The sequence below is a fragment of the Hyperolius riggenbachi genome, chromosome 6, assembly GCF_040937935.1.
Source record: "Hyperolius riggenbachi isolate aHypRig1 chromosome 6, aHypRig1.pri, whole genome shotgun sequence".
NCBI classification, from domain to species: Eukaryota; Metazoa; Chordata; class Amphibia; order Anura; family Hyperoliidae; genus Hyperolius; species Hyperolius riggenbachi.
This window is the reverse complement of record NC_090651.1, coordinates 60,013,186-60,035,208: the sequence shown is the minus strand read 5'-3', so window position 1 is coordinate 60,035,208 and position 22,023 is coordinate 60,013,186. Positions and strand designations below refer to the sequence as shown.

The 22,023-nt window shown below is 43.2% G+C and overlaps 1 protein-coding gene across 3 annotated transcripts in view; it reads right to left on the bottom strand.

Moving 5' to 3' along the window:
• Positions 1–17,752, bottom strand: part of LOC137520871 (FRAS1-related extracellular matrix protein 1-like) — a 288,103-nt gene extending 270,351 nt beyond the window's left edge. Inside the window, exon 1 of one of the 3 annotated variants that reach the window (XM_068239387.1) lies at positions 17,566–17,752. The gene's annotated coding sequence lies outside the window, so the exon portion shown is untranslated. Of the gene's footprint in view, positions 1–16,211; positions 16,296–17,565 lie in introns of those variants that run through there. The other 2 variants (XM_068239388.1, XM_068239386.1) reach the window with 2 other exon arrangements.
• Positions 17,753–22,023: the final 4,271 nt, after the last annotated feature.

The window sequence follows — 22,023 nt, the reverse complement described above, 5'->3', positions numbered from 1 at the left end:
CCATAGTGTTTGCCATAACTACTTCCTTAAGCAAGATGTTTCAGATTTGAATCACTCTCACTGTGAAGGTCCCCTTTCTAAACAGATGGCAAAAACATTTTTCTTCCATAGGCAGGTCATGTCCCCTGGTCCGTTGTACAACCCTAGGGATAGTCGCCTTTTTTCCAAGCTCAATAAGCCCAGTTTGTCCAATCTTTCTTGGTAAGTAAAAAGGTTTGACAAACTGGGCTTATTTCACTTGGAAAAAAGATGACTGAGCGGTAACCTGATTAACATGTTTATATAAAATGGAACTGAAATATTGGCAAATAACACCACAATAGAATGTCGCCCTCTGACTCCAAATCCTTAAAGTTAGGATTCCATGACATTTTGATTGGACATTGAATTACTTTTTGTAATTTATGCCATTCTTAAAGAAAAAATAAAGTCAAATAAAGTGTATTAAAGAGGAGCTGTTAGGTATAAGGTCTCAGAAAAAAAACACATATATCAGTAGCTAAAGATTGGCTGTACTTACATTACATATGCATTTCACTGTCCATGTTTGGATTTCACAGAATTTTTATATAGTATTTGCAGAGAATGATGCTCCTGACAGCTCATGGCAGGTTCCATGTTTGTCTGTCTCCTATGAATCCAAATGTGTCGTCATGTCCTGCCTGCTTCCTGATGATTCCACTCAGAAAAAATACAACCCTACTGTGCAGTGAATATTAATTAGCCATGTGGCTAGGAACAATAGCAGACTCATGCAGTATACTCTGCCCAGAGATTTTGCAGTGCTGGCTGTTGTAACATGAGACTGTAACTTCTCACTAGCAGCCGAGGGGAGGACCCAAGCAGCCCCAGAATGCTTTGCAGTATGGTATGCGGCCTGTCGTCCTTTTAAGAGCTTAGGTCTAACAGCCTTGCTGTTCAGCACACATCAAAAGTAAGAGAGATTTTTAACTTCAGTATTGCCTTTTTGGCTTCCTTCTAAACTGTTTAACACAGAGGTTTAAATTAGCTTTTGCAGCCTGACAGTTACTCTTTAAAAGTTACTCTTCTAAAGTGAGTGGGATATGGAGGCTACCATAAGTATTTCCTTTTAAACAATGCAGCAGTGTCCCGTTGATCCACTGCCTGTAATACTGGTAGCCAGAGACCCTGAACAAGCATGCAGATCAGAGGTTTGACTGAAGTCTGACTGGATTTGCCGCATGCTTGTTTCAGGTGGGTAATTCAGACACTACCCATGCATGTAAGATTAGCACTAGAACTTCCGTAACATACGCCTGAGTCTCATGCTTTTATTTTCAGCTGAAGATCTGAATTTTCAAGACTCAATTCTGAACAACAGCTGAGAGAGTCTGATGTAAAATCTACTTCATTCAGTTGCAAAAGAGAAAGAATTGATAACCCTTCGAACTTTTCAGCAGTAAAACTTTATCAGCAGTGTTTCCTCAGCCAGATAGGAATGTTTTACCTTTTATTTACTTTTCAGAACATCAGGCTAATTTCAACTTTATGTTTGACTGCTTTATTTGCATAGATAACAGCTCTAGTTTTTGCTTCACAGGAAAACAGAAAGGGACTTCAGACAATTTCTTGGTAGGGTTACTACTATGCATTCTTATATTTACCTCATCAAGTCACGTGCCAGTTCAGGTACCCTTTAAAGGACAACTGAAGTGAGAAAAATGTGGAACCTGCCATATTTATTTCCTGTTAAGCAATACCAGTTGACTAGCAGCCCTGCTGATCTATTTGTCTGCAATGGTGTCTGAATAACACTAGAAACAAGCATGCAGCTAATCTTGTCAGATCTGACAAGAATGTCAGAAACACTTGTTCTGCTGCAAGCTTCTTTATGGTCTATGGCTAGAAGTATTAGAGGCAGAGACAGACAGACAGGCAACTTGCCTTAACCTCCTGAGCATTACGCCGCTCAGGAAGGTTTTCAGCCGAGAGTCCCCCAGTATAATTTTAAGTGATCGCATAGCTGTAATAGCTTCAGCTAGCACTAGGCTAGCTAGCAGTGGTGGCCGGCATCCCCCGATTACTTTTGATCCCGCCGATCGCCCGCTAAAAATATTACCTAGCCTGGATCCAGCAATCGGCGCAGCCTCCCCGGACAGCTCCGCTCTTTTCTATGGGGAGGATCGCACATGACATCATGATGTTGGCGACGTCATGACGTCATGCGCAGACCCGATCCTCCCCATAGAGAGGACCGGAGATGTGCAGGGAGGCTGCGCGATCACTGGATCCAGGGGGTTCATGTATTTAGCGGGCGATCGGGGGGATCAAAAGTAATTGGGGGATGCCGGCCACCACTGCTAGCTAGCCTAGTGCTAGCTGAAGCTATTACAGCCATGGGATCTCTAAAAATTATACTGGGGGACTCCTGGGGACAGCCGGCGGTATGCCCGACACAGTGTCGGGCATACCACTAAGGAGGTTAAAAGGAAATAAATATGGTAGCCTTCATGTCCCTCTCACTTCAGTTGTCCTTAAAGGATGAAAATGATCTTAATAGTCGACGGAATATCTGAGTACCGTATGGAAGAAACTGCATATGTTAAAAAAAAAATAATCTTTGGATCTATTAATGATTTTGATTCTTAACAGAGAAGAGAGCTTGAAAAGGAACTGTACTGAAAATAACATGATTTATAAAATTGCTTATTCTTTATTACTTTATAAATCACTTAATCAGTGTTTCCCCCGAGTAAAATCAGAGGGGTGCTTCTCTGCAGAATGTTTGTTTACTCTGTGTTCCGAAGCTAGTAGAAATAATATATGGTCTCCCAGAATGTGATGGGCGGAGAATTCCGCATAGCTAAACAGCCGAAGCTGTGACATCACTGGAAGGGCAGGGCTACATACCCATTTTCAGGAATTTATCTAAATAGGAAGTAATAATTAACAGTAATGATTAACATACATTCTAATATCTGTACTTATGGTGCCTAATTAGGGAGGGCCCAATAAGAATGCAATGTTACTAGTGATTTAATGAGCAATTAGGAGTCTTTAGAACTGCCGACTCCAATAAGTGTTGCCACAATATTTATGCCTCCCACGCTATTCAGTTTTATACCAGCACTGCAGGGGTGTGTGTGTAAATCACAAGAGTAGAAAGCCAGAGAGTACCGAATGGAGAAATAATGCAAACAAGGTTTTCTTTAAAGGACAACTGCAGAGAGAGTTATATGGAGGCTGCCATGTTTATTTCCTTTTAAGCAATACCAGTTTCCTGGCAGCCCTGCTAATCCTCCGCCTCTAATACTATTAGCCATAGCCCCTGAACAAGCATGCAGCAGATCATTATGATATAATGAATTGTATCTGTAGTACAGCTAAGAAATAAAATATTAGTAACAAAGAAAAAAGTCTTATACTGTTTTCCAGTACAGCAAGAGTTAAAAAAAAATTCCATTGTTATCTATACAAAAGAGCTTCTCTGAGCTCTCCGACCCACTGGGTAGAATACAGTCCTGTTTTCTGAAGGACTTAAACAGCCAAGAAACAGTGAGAGATAGTATGAGATAAGGTTTTACTGCAAGAAAGTTCAAATTGGCCATTATTTTTTATTTGTTTTATAGTTTAAAAGACAGAGTGTGGTTTGAAAACGGCAAATGTGATGGAATTATGCAATATTATAAAAAAAGCTATATAACTGAAAATGAAAATATGACACTCTTTTCTTTGCTACTAATGCTCTATTCCTTATCTGTATTACACATGCAATTCATTATATCATATATATTTTTTCCCGCTATTTGCTTTAATTCATTATTCTGATGGTGTTTCGGGGCTGCACCAGGTTCTCTTCTGTTTGCTGCTGCATCCCATTAGGAAAGGGACCCTTCACAACCTGAGATGTCTTCAGATTAATGGATTTAAGAAATACATTCCTCATTAAGTGTACCCATGTGAGATGCTGACCTTCTTCCGCATATACTGGATTATTTGTTGTGACATCATCCACTTGTAGGTGAGGCATGCGTTCTAATGATCCTATCACAATGAATGTGCGCAGTTCCTCACACTACTTTGGAATCACGAGATAGGTAAGTTATGTTATGTAACTTTTCGCAAGTAAAAAAAATGTCGCTTGTGTGATTTTCTAGTATTTAGCTGTTTGTCTAGAGTTGCCCTTAAAGAGACACTGAAGCGAAAAAAAAATATGATATAGTGAATTGGTTGTGTACTATGAATAATTACTAGAAGATTAGCAGCAAAGAAAATATTCTCATATTTTTATTTTCAGGTATATAGTGTTTTTTCTAACATTGCATCATTCTATAATATGTGCAGATTACACAACACTGAGCATTCAAAATGAGTCTTTCAGAGCAGTCTGTGAGGTAATGACCTCTCCTCTAGCAGAGGAAAAGTAAATAGTCCAGGAACAGTTGAGATAATAAAAGTCAGATAACAGCCCTCTCCACGACTAACTTAGTCGGAGAGCTTAATGGCTTGTTTGCATAGAGATAACAACTGGAGTTTCTTAGCTCTTCCTGTACTGGAAACAATTAGACTGATGTATCTGATCTTAATGTTTTATTTCTTAGCTGTACTACACATACAAATCATAATATCATCATTTTTTTTTTCGCTTCAGTGTCTCTTTAAAGCATACCTGAAGAGGCATAGGGCCAATTTATTAACCTGCAGGAAAACCTCCATGCGCACACAGCTCATGGCAATGTTACTGGTAATGCCTCTAAAGTAGCGCACAGTGGCGTAGCTAACGCGCAATGGGCCCCGGTGCAAGTTTTACATGGGGTCTCCCCAAACACTCTATACATAACAATTGATACGGCGCACCAAAACCTGCCAATGGCAACTACAATGTCAGAGGTACAAGAAGGGGATGAGGAACACTTTGTTAGGGCTGGTGCACACCTAGCGGCTTTTTCAGCGTTTCTGCAGCCGCTTGCGGCTGCGGATCCGCTTGGTCAATGTATCTCAATGGGGTGGTGCACACCAGAGCAGGAGGCGTTTTGCAGAAATGAAAAATGCCGGGGTGAGGCATTTTTTGGATTGCGGGTGCGTTTCTGCCTCAATGTTAAGTATAGGAAAAACGCAAACCGCTCTGAAAAACGCCTGTTCAGAGCGGTTTTGCCGGCGTTTTTGTTACAGAAGCTGTTCAGTAACAGCTTTACTGTAACAATATATGAAATCTACTATACTGAAATCCGCTGCAGCAATCCGCAAAACGCCAGCAAAACGCCATAGAAAAATAACAAAAAGCGTTTCAAAATCTGCTAGCATTTTGCGGATCTGCTAGCGGTTTTTGGTGTGCACCAGGCCTTAATGATTACCATCATTAAAAGCATCTATAGAAGTGATTATAATGGTGGCCATACATGGTACAATTTTTTCATACAATCTTACCATTTCTATGTAGTATAAGGGTAAATTAAGTGAATATACTGAAAGGATCATTCAGGCAGTTCCCTTATACTACATAGAATTGGTAAGATTGGATGAAGAAATTGTACCATGTATGGCCACCATTATGAGCACAGGACCAATGGAAAGCTAATACTTTGATAGAGGGCCCAAGGGCCCCGATGCAGTCGCTACCTCTGCACCCCCTATGGCTACGCCACTGGTAGCGCACCTTGCACAATTAGTGTTAACCCTGGTACATGAGTAACACTGGCATTGCTATGGTATTACTTGTGTCACAAGCAGTACCATAGCAATGCAAGCGTTAGACACATACTGCGGGTTGCACTAAGTACACACCACGTGCTACTCTAGGGGCTTAAGAACTGGTAAGTTTGGCATGAGCTCTCTGCGCACAGCAGTTTTACTTTTGGTTGGTGAATAGACTTTGTGATGAAAATCACATGGGTACATGGGTACTAAGGTTTTTAGAACCTGGTCCACGTTTTATTTTGCTGCATTAAAACAGTTAATAGAGCAGTGTTATCTGAATTGTGGATGTTTTACCGCACATGGAATAATGTGCACTGCTGCATTGGTCATTGTAATCAATTGCATGCCGCACAGTGCTTGCTTGTGTTACCGATTATACAGTATTACGCAGCATTCAAAATATCCCGTGTGGTAAAATGCAACCACAAACGGAATTGCAAAAAAATAAATAAAAATGCAGAATGCAGGAGCTTGCATTGAGAGTGAACCCATTGATTAACCCCCCAGTAATCACACCAGAGAGAACTCCAAATTAAGCAGCTCACTCCAGAACCAACTCACCTCTCCGGGATCCAGCTCAGCGCTGCATTTCTTCCTCCTGTCCTCTGGGGGGCGCTCTATCTCTATGGTCAGATCGCTGTTTGTTGTCATGTGACAGACCGCAATCTCACAAGAGAGATGTGGAGCCACAGAAAATATGGGCTGCGACTGTAAGGATCCAGGGGTGGTGAGTACTTCATGCTGCTCCGCTGCGCTTTCTGCATATCCTGCCCAGCGTTTTCATACACATTTTCTGCATAGGAAAATGCATTTAAACGAAGAACTCATGTTATTCCTGAGCCTGGATTGGAGTAATCCAGGCTCAGGAATAACATGAGTTCTTCGTTTAAATGCATTTTCCTATGCAGAAAATGTGTATGAAAACAGACAGGTGTGAACCCAGCATAGAGTAAAGGCAGTCATACATCTAGTGACCCACACATTACAAGCGATATCCTATGCAATTCACCTACACTAATCGATCTGACCGAAGTTGTGTCTCCATGCTCTGAATGCAAAAATGGATTCAGATTCGATCGAATGACATCATTGCTTCCTACTTGACCGACTAAGCTGGTTGATTTCACATGATATCAGCCACATTGTCATCTATTGGGCATACTAGGACACACTCGCACGCTCTGTGCAGCTTATTACTCCTCCCAGAAGGTGGGAGCTTCTAGCAAACTGTACTCCAAACAGATACGGTTTTGAAATGAGTAGCTGGCTGTAATCTGAAAGAAAAGATCACTGTAATGATTTATAATTACAAAATAGACTTGCCTAGCGCTGATCCTTAGTTAAAAAATAATAATTACATTGAAGTAGAATTTACCTTTAAAATTTTGCTTCTCAACATTTCAAGCCAAATAGTAATAAAATCTAGATATGCTATTCATTTGTCAGGTGCTAAAATACACTTCTTGACCGGCGTTTCAAAGCTTCTCCCTCTGCATTGTTGTTTTATGAGTGGCGGCCGTACTGCGCAGCGCGGGGTCAGATTAATGGATAAATAAATATGCCTCTTTTACTTATTTTATGGCCCGCTTCTCTCTCTCTGCGAGGCGGCTAATTGCCTGTCATTTTAATACTGCTTAATCGGTTATAACTCTCTTTGTATCCCAACAATACGCTTTCCTGTGCAGTCCACCACGCATTTCGGAGCCAAGATGGCAGCAAGTTCTCTGGCTCGGCGTCCAAGGCGGCAATAAAAATGATTGGGGCTAAATGAAATTACTGCCCATCATCCTGCACCGTGCCAAGTTATGCCTCGACTTTTAACTTCTAGTTATTCAGTGCTAAATAGAGCCAGCTTTTAGATGAAATGGAAATACATTATTATAAAAGTACAAGATGTTGAATATAAAATGAATGGATAAAAGAACAGCACTGAGCAGAAAATGATACTAAGCATTTCCTTGAGAAGGTGCAATGCAAGCTTATCTACTTTTGGGAGTTGCCATAACACATTTAAACAACAAACCACACAAAACAACTACCAGCAATGAGAAGTTCACAAATGTGCTAATCTGTGCAGGGCCGGATTATCCATAAGGCACTGGAGGCGTGTGCCTACAGGCACCTTATGAGGGAAAGGCAGCTCCCCTCCCCGAATGCAATGCTGATCAGATCTTTAGGGCAGACGGCAGTCCCACAGTCATACTCAGCAGGCGGCCATTTCCATGGTGCAGTAGAAAGCTGTGTCCTCTGGCATCTGGAGAAGCTTCACCCCCTCTTCACAACAAGTTGGAGCGGCAGAAGTGCTTGTGCAGTGGCCAAGGAGAGCAATAAGATGGTCCCCAGCAACAGCATCCCGGCAGGGCCGGAGCTACCATAGGAAAAAATGGGCAATTGCCCCAGGGCCCCAGAGCCTGTAGGGGCCCCCAAGGTGTCCCTCCCTCATCTTAACTGTTGCTCCCTAGGAACTCTGCAGAGTCTGTTAAGTTGGGAGTTGATTGGGGGATGGTCAGTAGTCAGCTCAGGGGCCCAGGAGGGAAATTTGGCTGCAACAAAGGGCCTCTAATGATGCTTTTTGGTTGGGGGGTGTCTGTTGGGGGGCCCCCAGGCTAATTTTGCCCTAGGGCCCAATTGTTACTTGTTACTTGTTACAGGCTGACAGCTGCTTCCTCTGTGCTGCCTTGTGCTGGGCCGCCTGTTATCACGCTTGGTTCAGGGCCTATACAATGAGGTACAGATTAATCGTAGTCAAAACGTAAGCTAGGGTCATACACGTGAGATCACATGGCTCCAGTACAATAGGCTGAGACAAAAGGCTAGGTCAATAATCAGGCTAGGGTCATACACGGGTGATCAGATGGCTGAGGTACACAGGATTAGGCAAGAGAGTGGTCAGTAAGGCTAAGGTCAAAACTAAAGTCAGCCAGGCAATCGCATTAATATACAATACTTGAGAAGTAAAGTCGCATTGAATACAATAACAATATTTCACAGAGTGGCAAAGTGCCCAGCAGACCAGCGTCCTGATTGCCATCACGGGCAATGAGTGAATGTGAGACAGGGGTTTAAATACTCTAAAGCCCGCCCAGGGCCGGCCCCCACCCACAGCAACCAATCAGAGTGTCAGCTGACAGCATGTCAGCTGACACTAAATCCTCCAACGTCAGAGAATATAAGTGCGTCTCTGAGCCGTGCGCGCCCACCCAGGGACACAGGGGAAATGCGCACTCCCAGTCACTGCCGCAGGGGTACCAGGGATGCCGCCGGAAGAATCGGAGGAGGAAGCTCTTGGCTGCGCTCCGCCATCTGAGCTGTCGGCGCTAGAACTGCTGACAGGTGAGTTCATTACATTGCCTGCCCCCCTCCCCCCCCTTCCTGAGGAGTGGTCACCGAACCACAACAGAGGCTCCCTATGCTGGACATATCGTTGTAGTTTGGCACTGTTATTTGGCCTGAGAAGCGGGCTTTGACCCGCGAAACGCGTTGCCTGTGCTACCAATAAAATCTTTTGTTCTTACTAAGATTTTCGTCATTTGAGGTAAGCTATCTCAAACTATTTTGTCGTTTTTAAACTACTGTTTTTAAGTGCTTTTATGAACCACCAGGGTGCCTCTTACACCCAGTTTGTGCATCTCATACCCCCACACCTCACAGTCTGAGGGGTGGAAACAGAACACACGTGGTTTGACCAAGGTGGACACCTGTCTCCTTTCTTTTTCCAAGGATCCTTAGGGATCAACCCGAGTGGAGTCGGGTTTGTTGTCTCCACCTGCTTCCTGCGGTCGGTTGCCCCACTGCAACCCACCTTTGTGAGTAGCTTTTTCCACATTTTATATCCATCATTGTTTTGACATACTGCACTATTGGGCGCCCACGTCTGTCCCCTGTGTCTTTTCCTTAGAGGGTGCTTAGACACCCATATCCTACCACAAACAGTTAGGAGTCTTTGGGCAAGGTTGCCCATGGAGAGCGCCTTAAGCAGACACTGTAATAAACAAAAAATCCTGGGTGATACTTACCTTACCTCGGGGAGGGGAAACCTCTGGCTCCTAATGAGGCTTCCCCATCCTCCTTTGTCCCTCGGTTCCAGCACTGGCTCCCTCCAAAACCACAGCCCACAAGAATGTCAGCTGTTGCGCAGTAGCGCCTGCAGTATTTACCTTCCCTGTCTCCAGCACAAGAGCAGTAGTGGCTTTCCGATCGGGCTGAGGTAGAAATAGCTGATCGGGTCCTGCTCTACAGTGCAGGTGCGAGGCTATACCCGCCTCAGCCCGATCTGAAAGCAGCTACTTGTCCTGCGCTGGCTCGCAGTAGGTAAATATTTACCTCACCTGTGTTTAGGGGCTGACATCACTGGAATGGAGGGATGGAGGACGACAGGGGAAGGATTAGGATCCAGAGGCTTTGTGGCTGCAGCTCTGGTGCTTTGAGTCTGCTAGGAGAAAAGCGTGATATACATGTTATGTATGTTGTCTCCAGGATTCAGCATGGTACCTTCTCCGGAGGCACACTGTAGCCTCTCATTTTGCAGCCACTGGGAGGAGAGATTTGTGAGGCTTTTCTTGCTGTGTGGGGACAAGTGCTACTGATAAAGAGTTCTCTGAAGTCTCTTGCTTTATCAGTAATCTTTTGTGTGGAGACAGCCAGAGAGGTCTTATAAATCTCCTCTCCCGGAGCAGCTAATTGGCTTTGCACTGTGCTGAACTGTAGCCTGGAAACAGAAAGTACACAGCAATCTGGACTGGGAACAGAGCTCACACTTCTACATTCCCATCTCCTCTACAGCTGCTGGAACAGCTGTGCAAATCAAAGGGGAAAGAGAAATGATTGTTAGGGGTTAAGAGCTGGGTGGATGTGCAGAGGAAGACAAGTCAGGTGCTGGCAGAGAATGGCTAAGTGCCAGGTGGGTGTGCAGGCAGGGAATGGTTAAGTGCTGTTGGCTGCATAGACAGAGAATGGTAAGCACAGCCAGCTATTTTTTGTTTCTCTTCATTTTCTATTATTACAAAGAATTTCAGAGAATCTTCATCTCCCTTTAATTGGCTCTGTAACTTTCCCGGTCTGTACACAGCAGTATATGAAGTGGCAGGCATCCATAGAAGACCTGCAATGATTTTACACTCCCACATAGATGCTGGGTCTGCCTGTTTGGACATTTTTTCATTGTCTTCTATTTAAATACAAACTCCTTACGGTTTATGCTGTATTTTGGTGTGACGCAAGGTCTTGTTCTTGGACCTCTTTTCTTCTCCCTCTACACTCATGGCCTTGGACATTTAATTTTAAGCATCATTTCTGTGCTGATGACAACGGCATGTATATATAAACTCCTGACTTTTCTACACTATTATTGTGAGCACCTGGACTATATATCTTCTGGTACTGCATTCATGCCATCTTTTTTCCTCAAAACTTTATATTAGTAAAATGGAAATTGTGATCTTTCCACCATTTCTTTCTCCTTCTCTACCATCCTGGCCACAGCCTGTCCCTTCTCTCAAGAAAACCTCCTGTCCTCCTCTCACTTTTGCATCCAGTACTTCTCACGGGTTTCACCTCTCCTTTGGAAATCTCTTCCACACCTTGCCTGCCATGCTCCAAGCCTTGAAACCATCAAACACACCTTAAAAGATGCAACTACCTAGACAAGTACAGTATATAATCTGTCATAATCCCCCTTTGAAAGGAATTATGCATGAGATATTGAGGTTCATTATTTCATCTGCTGGCTTCTTTGTCTCCTCACCTAGGGGTGTATACACTAAATTGCGTTAAGCAGAATAACGTGCATAAAGTGTTACTGCATGATGAGTAGAGCAGAATGCAATGCATCACACTGTACTCATTCGGCCAATCAGAGAATGCAAAAAATGACCATCACAAAACTCCCCGTAAATCGTAAAACGGATTTATGTGGAAATTCCGCATTACCGCAACTCAATCACAGAACCCGGAAGCAGGGGATCAATCAGAGGATGCAAAGTCAACTCGAAAGTATTTGGCCCAGGGCCGGGCCGAGGCAGAGGCTCCAGGCTCGGGGCGCACAGCGTAGGAGGGGGCGCACAACTCACTCAGCTATCCTTCCCCTATTGTGTTTGAAGCAGAGAGAATTAAGAAAAGGGGATAGATGGCAGTGACTGCAAGCCAGATAACTAGAGATTAAGGTGTTAGCAGGGTTGGGGGGCCTGGGGCGCCTCTTACTCTAATAGCAATCAGTGACGGCTGGGGTGGGAGGTATGGAGGGGCGCACTTTGGTGCTGGAGGACCTTGTCCAAGCCCCGATTTGGCTAATCAGTGAATGCAACCAATGACCAAAACAAAGACTCCTCGGAAATCGGAATTGGACATCCGCGGAATCGGTAATCGGTGTTGGCAGAAATCATCATTTGCGACCATCCCTAGTGTCCGACTCTTTGCAGCCTCTTGGACAACAGCACGTCAGGCCCCTCTATGCTCTACTGTCTCCCAGAGCTTTTCCAAGATCATGCTTGTTGCTTCTATGATACTATCTAACCATCTCATTCTCTGCCTCCCCTCCTCCTTTTCCTCTCCATCTCTCCTAGCTTCAGGGTCTTCTCCAATGAATCCTCATCTCAGACAAGTAGAGAGCAGCAATACAATTTGAAAAATGAAATTGCATCTTCAACGTGAGGGACCAGAGTGTTCTGTACTCACAGATAGGCACCCAGTATAACAAGTTAGAACTCTTTACTGAAGAATAAAATGCAGAGACAAAGCATACACCGCCATCAGGAACAGGGTTGGTTCTACCTGCAATAGGGCCCTGGGGCAGAAGTAACTTGGGAGGCCCCCCTTCCAATCAAATCACCTCCATGGCTCCTGAGCCAGCTACCAGGCCGATCCAATCCCACTGCTTCTATCGCACAATATCATTAGGTGTACATCATTTGTCCCCTACAAAGCATTTTGGAGTTCCCATTGTTCACCTCCTTTTCCTATACAGAGTAAACACACAGCATCCCCACTGTCATGGGTTACCATAGCTGGAGGAGAGGGGGCACCTTGGGGGGGGGGGGGGGCACAGACACTGGGGCTCTGGGTCAATAGCCCCCTTTACTTCTATGGATGCGCCGACCCTGATCAGGAAATGCAGCTTACTTAGAACAGAGAGGAACACATAGTGAATACAGGAAATCCCAATACCATAGAGATCATCACACCATTCTATAGACAGTGACATCTTGTGGTTGCTTTACTATACTGCAGTTTAAAGTAATTCTGCTGTTACTTCCAACACAAGGTACGGTAGGTTTGCATGGCTGTTGGCATGTGCATGGTTGTAATTTGCACAAACCTGTTCTTACAAAGTGGTTTGTCCCTTTCTCTTTCCAAAAATGTGGACGTTTTGTAGCTACACAACAGAAGGTGGCAAGGATTGGCTATAAAGTTTGCAAAAAACAAATCGTATATTGTTGAGGTGGAGGGAAATTGCATACCGGTAGCTTTTTTTATTTTACAGCCTAAATTTGCAAAACCATTTAAAAAATACGGTTCAGTTGTTATAATGATGGAAAAAAACAGAGTTTTATGATGAGCGCCATCAGTTCACAGCTGCAGAGTGTCAGGGAAAACAGTGCGTAGCTGGCAGCGTTCGCCTTGCCCGGTCTATACGCTGATCTCTCACAGTCCAGGAAAACACTGTGCCTCTCGCTCAGGCCAAACTCCTGCTTCTCTTTCAAGGAGAGGTAAGGTAGAATATGGTAATGGGCTCAGGATGGAGGAGATAAGCTTGTGTGATTGCTGAATGCCAGGGATTCCTCAGCACCTGACTGCCTGAGGGATGCAGGTGTGTGTGCAAGAAATACGATAGCGAACGCAGCCGCGGCACAGACTCCTACCACCACATCCACATCAACTCAATGGATTATTCTCCCTATCAGTCCTGGCATCAAAGAGAAATGCCGGGCATTTCATTACAGAAAAACAGAAGAGCTGTACCTGCCAGAAAACAACTTTCAATATCAAATCACTGGATGTTCTATCCCTATCCCTATTGCTTTTGTTAAAGAATGAAATTCTATGATTTGCGGCTATGAAGAAAATGTGTATTTATCAAAGTGAGAAGAGTAGTGAAGGGTGCGTACGTTAAAAAAGGGCGCTGGGAAAAAAAGGGCGCGGGGTTTTAAACGATAAGCATGGATAACGTTTAAAAATGAATTGTACTGTATTTCGTTTAAAATTAATGTTTTATAAAGTTATAAATCATTAAATAATGTGCATGAAATCGGCAATTGTAAAACGTTAATCTTCCGTTTAAATAGTGAAACGTATAATAACGTTTAAAAAAGAAATTACTAAGTAACCCTCCCTGTACCTACCCCTAACCCCTAGACCCCCCTGTTGGTGCCTAAACCTAAGACCCCCCTGTTGGTGCCTAAACCTAAGACCCCCCTGTTGGTGCCTAAACCTAAGACCCCCCTGATGGTGCCTAAACCTAAAACCCCCCTGATGGTGCCTAAACCTAAGACCCTCCTTAGTGATCACTGTATTGTGTGTAGAATAATGTTTTAAAAACAGTAAGGGATAAAATATATTACAATTTACGTTACGTACTGATCGCTTTGTTTCGTGAATAATAATGTTTTACAAACACTAAGGGATAACTTTTAAAATAATGTTTTATTGAAATAGGAAACGTAAATCATCACAAGCAGTTATAAAACATGAAAAATCTTCGGGCGCCGTTGGAAAACGTTATTATTCTCGGGCGCCCTTTTTTCCTGTTCGGCGCCCAGTAAACGATAATTATTATGGGAGTGAATGGCGGCGCCCGATTTGTCCACTAGCCACCTGCGCCCTTTTTTACTGTTTCCGTGAAGGGTGCCATGTGCTGCTGTATGGGGAAGTTAATCAGGAAGCAGTAATAAAAAGACTGGAGGGTTTTATGGAGCAAAATGCAAGAGTCTAGGATGTTAGGCATACAATAGAATGGGCATAATGCAGCAACAATTCCCATAGCAACGTTTCCTGTAATTTTGTCTCTAGTTGGCATTGCTGAGAGTCAAAGTAACCAAACCATCACAAGCCCTTATGCTATTCACTTTTTCTCCTGAGTTTTCTCCTAGGAGATAATTTTTCCACTTCTTTTTAAAATGACTTTTCAGCTTTTTTTTTTTTTTTTATTTATTGAAATAGTACTAAATAGTCAGTAAAGGGTACTATCAAAATTATTTTGAGTATTAATAGACCCTGCAAGGGATGCAGCCACAGGGGGGCCCAGAAGCCACAGGGGGCCCCGTCCTGAGAGACTTGACAACCAAGTGCAAGGAGAGCAAAAACTTTCTGCTCTCTGCACAATTGTTCAAATGACTGCATCTGCTCAGCCACTGATAACGAATCGTCCAAAGTTTTGTGGACAAAGATTTGTAGACAGTCCCTACTCGGTGTGCAGGGGGAGGGGGCCCATTCAAAGTTTTGCAGGGAAAAGCCAGTGATTTCTAGTTACTCCTCTGCCTGCTGGTAGCTTGAAAGGTATTTTATTGATAAGGAGTGGAAATATCACCTAGGAGAAAACTAAGGAGAAAATGATCACTCTGCCTCCCTCCCAGAACGGACCTGGGTGATTTTTTTTTGCTGCCAGGGCTCTGTGCACAGCCACTGGTAACTCTGCAGATCCTCTGCCTCTCATACTTTAAGCTATAGACTATATAGACCCTGAACAAGCATGCAGCAGATTACGTGTATCTGACATTATTGTCAGATCTGACAAGATTAGCTGCATGCTTGTTTCTGATATTATTCAGACACTACTGCAGCCAAATAGATCATCAGGGCTGCCAGGCAACTGGTATTGTTTAACAGGAAATAAATATGGCAGCCTCCATATGCCTCTCACTTCAGTTGTCCTTTTAGCACGTGTACAGTTATTCCACCACTTTAGCGTTCTGGCTCACTAAGCGCCTTGTTTTTCTTTATTCACTTGAGCTGCGCTGCCCATCATCCCGTCTCCCCTATGCTGAGCAACACCCTCTGCTTGGCTATAGCGTTTCTGAACAGCGCCTGTACCCTGAAATGTCGCCCTAATTATCATACAGTGATTGTTAAGTGAGCCATTTACTGAAAGAGTGTACAGGATACATATGACTATATGATGTTTAATAATCATTATCTCAAACGCAGTGTCGTAGCAATAGGGGATTCAGAGGTTGCGACCATACCAGGGTCCCTGGACCAGAGGGGCCCACTGAGGGCCCGCCTTCACCCATCTTATTAGCTTTGCATTGGTGCTATTATACTGGTAATGAATACCTCTAGATGTGCAATGAATAGTAATCATTACTCTGATGACACCTCTCAGACACTGCTGCTGTCCTTGATAGGTTTTGAGGCTCTATAACAATAGAGTTCTATTCTCGCACTGGGGCCTCCAGCTCCTTAGTTACGCCACTGCTTAGAGCCACAGTATTTCACTGTGAGGTTTGGTAATATTTACAAATCTGTTTAGCCAAACTGAGTGACAGAGATTGGTAAAATCAGGAGATTATTTGCAGCTGGCTCAAGTCAAAGTCAATAAATGAACAATCGGTGATCATTACCCACAACAGAGACACCGAGGCCTTTCCTGTGTCTCTAGTCTTGCTCAGTCATGTGTAACAGAACTCATGGAGAGTCACATGATCTATTGGATCAGGTGATATAATTGTAATTATCTGATTCGCTGGTAACAATCATGTGATAAAGCAGGATGTGGCAGAGGCAAATCAGATCTTTCCTGATGTATTATGTGATGCACGTGAGCTGTGTGAGTTCTGCTAAACACAAGCAACTCTTATTGCCAGCCTGTACTGTATGCTTTTCTAACAGTATCCCATATTTAAAGAGGAACTTAAAGGGGGAAAAAAATAAAACAATACATTGCAAAGTGAGAAGTTAAAACATAGAAGAGAGATCAAGAAATGATTGATATTCACAATGTAATTAGTTCATGGTGTTTGATCCACAATCAGCCTGCACGTCATCATCTTTACTGCTGGGAGACATGCAGGGGCATATCTAAAAATCACTGGGCCCCCCCTCCCCCGCAAAAATTATGATGAGCCATGTTTAGGGACAGGAGGGGTCGCAGCTCCCCCTCCAGCATTATTCGGCGGTAGGAGCAGCAGCGGCAGGAACACAAGCATACCTCTGTGCTTCCACTGCGGAGGTCTGATGTCTAAGTGCCACACGCTACATCTTGTTTAGCTCGGAGGTATGCTTGTGTTCCTGCCACCGCTGCTCCTACCGCCGAATAATCCTGGAGGGGGAGCGCTGAGGGGAGAGTCCGAGGTGAGGGAGGTTGGGAGTGGCCCTACTCCCTGCCGATGTGGGGGCCAATGCTCTCCCCTCATGCTGCAACCCCACCTACCCCCCAAAATGGACCTGAGTGGGCCCCAGAGGGTGCTGGAGACATGTTAACAAACAGACAGCCCCAACTGACATTATCTATAACCACACCCCCTAACAATGCGATAGGCTAAAAGGTTATTTTTTTTTATAGATACTGTATACATATGCACAGAGGGAGATACTGGTTGCTTGCCAGTTGGAAAAAGCTGTTATTTCCCACAATGCAACAAGGTTCACAAATAGCATACTGTCAGGACCATGGTCCTGACATCACATTGTGGGAGGGGTTTCACCACAATATCAGCCACACAGACCCCCTGATGATCTATTCAAGAAAAGGTAAAGATTTATCGTGGTAAAAGGGGGTATCACATATCAGCTACTGATTGGAATGAAATTCAATCCTGGGTTACAGTTCTGCTTTAAGTGCATTGCTTTTTTCGGAACTACAAAAAAGAATTTCGGAAACGCACAGAATTCCTCATTTCAACTGTACGGTGAGGAATTTTTGGTGACTAGAAGAAAAATTGAAGTCCAGCCAAGAGAGAGAGGGACGGGACGTACCTGAACAGCAGATCCTCAGCCCCTCCGCACAGCCCCACTCACATGTCTGAGGCAGGAATGATTCCAAGACTGCAGCCAATTTCCTTCCACTCACTTATAGACAGGAGAGGCGAGGGCTAATTGTCTCTCTCCACAACTTCAGACCGAAAACAAAAAGCAGGAACTATGTGTAACCCTCCAAGTATTCCCCCTACTGCCCTGGAGTCACAGATGTTGCTGATCCAATGAGATAGCAAGTCCCAGCTTCCCGATGACAAAAATCCGGGAATTCATCTCTTGCTGCTAGCTGAGAATCAGCAGCCACAGATTATACGGCCTGGAGTGCAGCTCTGCCCAAACCAGAGGATTATATTATCACAGCCATGGGATCTTCCATGCATTCACTGAAAGAGAACCTGTCACAGATAGGCATCTGTAATAAACCAAACCTCCACACTGAAACTTTTCCTACAGGAAAGTTTGCCGAGCCCGAGACTGCTCTGTTATTTAAACCTATTCCCCAGGACATTTTTCTTTTTTCTTTTTCCTACTACCCCCTCCCCTGAACAGAGGGATAGGATGCCCCTCCAAAGGGCTTAAAGTAAACCTGAAGTGAAAATACATTTTCTAATGAATTGTATGTGTAGTGAGGATAATAAATAGAACAGTAGTAGCAAAGAAAAGAGTCTCATACTTTTATTTTCTGTAATTATTATTATTTTGTGTTTATATAGGGCCAACATCTTCTGCATCGCTCTACAGGGTATATTGTCTTAAAGGGGAACTGAAGTAAGAGGTATACGGAGGCTGCCATATTTATTTCCTTTTAATCAATACCAGTTGCCTGGCAGCTCTGCTGGTCTATTTCTCTGCAGTAGTATCTGAATAACACCAGAAACAAGCATGCAGCTAGTCTTGTCAGATCTGACTTTAATGTCTGAAACACCTGATCTGCTGCATGCTTGTTCAGAGGCTATGGCTAATAGTATTAGAGGCAGAGGATCAGCAGGGCTGCCAGGCAACTGGTATTGCTTTAAAGGAAATAAACATGGCAGCCTCCGTATACCTCTCTCTTCAGTTCCCCTTTAACTGTCCCTCAGTGTTACGATTCATATTGTATCATCTCCTGCCTGCTGGTGGTGGTATTGAGTTGGACTGCCCTGGACTTCCACTATCCACCAGCAGGTGGTTTATCATCACATTTAAGGACTTGCAGTTCTTTGTATGGCCTGCAGAGGCCTCTAATGTGTCTCTGAGCAATTACCACCAGATGCTTCCTATTACATGGACTATATAAGTCTGCCTCTTCCTGCAAGTCATTGCCAGAACTTCCTTTCTACAGGTCTGAGTCTCTGGTCACCTCTGTTGTTTGATACCTGGTTTCCCGTACCTGCTCTGTGATCTGATTACCTGCTGCTGAACCTCTGCTAGTCCTGACTCTGCTTCTGTCTATTCTTTTGTACCTTGCTTGTATCTGATTACCCGTTGCTGACTCTGTTATTCTGTTTTGACCTGTCTTTGCCTGCTCCCTTTGATACCGCGTTATTGTATATATATTTGCTTGTACATATATATCTCCTGCATGCCGTTTGTAGTTAGATAGATAGTCAGGGTTTTGGTTTATGTGTGCACACTGTTTTGTTTGGTTTGCGGGAGATTCACTGTATATATTGTTTGCATATGGTTGTATGTTATTTGCATGATTTGGTTCTTAATAAATCATTATTTTTGCACCTTAATTCCTGGTTCCAGTGTCTGTATGCTGCAAACTGTGGTCAAACCCTGTTTCTCCGTTCAGGCCCCTGACACTCAGTGGGACTCACAGTCTAATCCCTACTATAGTCATATGTCTATGTGTGTATTGAAGTCTAGGGACAATTTTATGTATAGTGTATGTGTCATAGGCCTCAATTCACTAAGATCATGCTGGAGATAATAAGGCAAGAGAAAACTTACCTCCACACAGTAAGAGTTATCTTATCTCTTCATTCCTTACATTACCTCCTCTGTAGTTAATTTACCTCCTCTGTAGTTAAGTTACCTCCTCTGTAGTTATTTTCACACGCAGTTAATGAACAGCCTGTCTTTAAATCTGGAGTTATTTTAAGGATTAAAGAGTTAACTTAAAGACAGAAGAGTTAACTTTAGGTTTGCCTGAGGTAAAATGTTTCCTGAATACTACATGCCTTATCACCATGGTAACAACTCTAAAAGAGTTATTAAAGACAGGAGATAAGCTTAGTGAATTGAGGCCATAGTCTAGGGCCAATTTAGGGGGAAGCCAACTAACCTATTTGTATGTCATTTGGGCGTGGACGGAAACCAAAGTGCCTGGAGGAAACCCACACAGACACAAGGAAAACATACAAACTCTTTGCAGATAGTGCTGCTATATAACTTTATTTATAACATTGTATCAGAGTACCACAGTTTCAGTTTAGAATCCACACTCGGTTTTTTAAGCTGTAAAAGAAGCAGAGCTAATGATCTTTTGAACTTCCCTGCAGTAAAACCTTATACAAAGCGGTCTCTCACTGTTTTTTGGCTGTTTAAGCTTCTATTTGCTGTACAGAAAATGGGACTGACACCCATACCCCTTACCACATGACTATCCTAAATTAAAATACGTTGCCCCCCTAACATTGAGCTTTAGATTACAACTTGTGGTCCTTTGGAGGGAAAATAACCTTGGTTCTCTCATAATGATATAGGCTACGACATTGCAGTAATATAAAAATAAAGTCACTGTTTGACCCACAGCAAACTTTTTATTAAATTCTTCATGAGAATAAAATATTAAAATGGCTGAGGTGATCCACTGCGCAGACCAGTAACACAAGGAATATTAGAGGAGCCCGCTGTTACTTGCCATTAGGCAAACTGTAGTTTATGTGTGCCGTCAAGTCTGTGTACAGCACATGCTGCGTACGGCCGAACAAGGTGTTGGGTTGTATGGATTATGATCTCTTGCTGAACGAAGGAGAGGCTGCAGCTTAGATGTCCAGCCTTCGGGAGGCCATATACCGACACCAAGGTCGTTGTTTTCTGAATTTGTAATAATTTTGTTATGCCCATTGCTGCATTTCAAAGGAAAAAAAAAATGTAAAATTCCCATGATACTGCATTTTGTTTAATATTTTATAGTGTTTATTTTGTATGGCTTTCTTTTGTGCTGGAGACATCCTATGATGATATATTATTAGAGACAGAAGAACAAACAAAAATTGTTTAAGTACTGTTTGTATCTATTCTTGTATGTTATTTGTCTTCTCTGACATAACATTCAATAAAAGTGTTTTCCTACTTTTTATTATCCATACAGCTATCATATTTGCTTTTTTGCGCAAGTAAATTGTCTGTCTACAAATTACAAATTGCCAAAGCACAGTTTATCTGCTCTGAAAGCTGCCATTGCCTTTTATTGCCCAGCTGCTGTATTTATATATTAAAATCTATCTAGTGATCACTTCATAGCTCTTTCTTCTTCTCAGCTCAGTTTCGGCATTTTGCTAATGTTTACTAAATGTACTGTATATGACAACGGAATGTAAACAAAAGATAATATTTTCACCTCTTCAGATGCGGCCAGAAGCTGCCCACTGAAGCAAGGAGCTTTCCACTGAAGAACAAAGTGCTGTGTTTAACTATTTGAATTCTGTTCTGCTACAATATTCTTTTTTTTCTGCCCGTAGATCTTATGCTGTAAATAATCTTTTAGAGCAAAGAGGAAATGTCGAGTTTCATATTACTTTAAAGGGGTTCTGTAGCAGTATTTAAAAACAAAAAATGTCCCTTACCTGGGGCTTTTAACGGGCCCCTGCAGATATCCTGCCATAACTCAAGTATCCTCCATTCCCCGCCGTGGGTCACCTTCCAATTGTTAGTCTAACTAGACCAGCCTTTCTCAACCGTTTTACCCTGGAGGAACCCTGCAAATAACTTTTGGATCTTAAGGAACCCCTGCAAACAAATTTTTGATCTCGAGGAACCCCTACATTTATTTTGCAGGAGGCATGGTCTTTAAAAGTAGGTGTGGCTGTTTATTTTACTACCCCCATTATGCTGCCACTCATTATACTGTCTCCTTATCCTAGAGCTTTTTATTAATGTGCTCATATTTATTTTCTGACCCCCAATTTAGTGCTAATTTTTACAGTCCCCCTATTATAATGTACTCTATTATACGTCCCCCACGATGAGGAAAAATGCCAAGGAACCCCTGCAGAGTCTTCAAGGAACTCTGTGCTTAAAGTGAACCAGAGACGAAGCACCCTCATGTATTTTACCATATATATCAGTGGGAACATTAGAGAAAACACCTACCCTGCTCTCTGTTTCATCCTTCACTGCTCAGCCTGTTTGTTATCAGCCCTGATAAAATTCCCGGCTAAGCATTCAGTTTGGCTTTGCTCAGGAATCATTATAGCTGAGTCATTATAGCAGAGCCAGAAGGGCGCAGGCTCGGGCTTGAAAAGACAC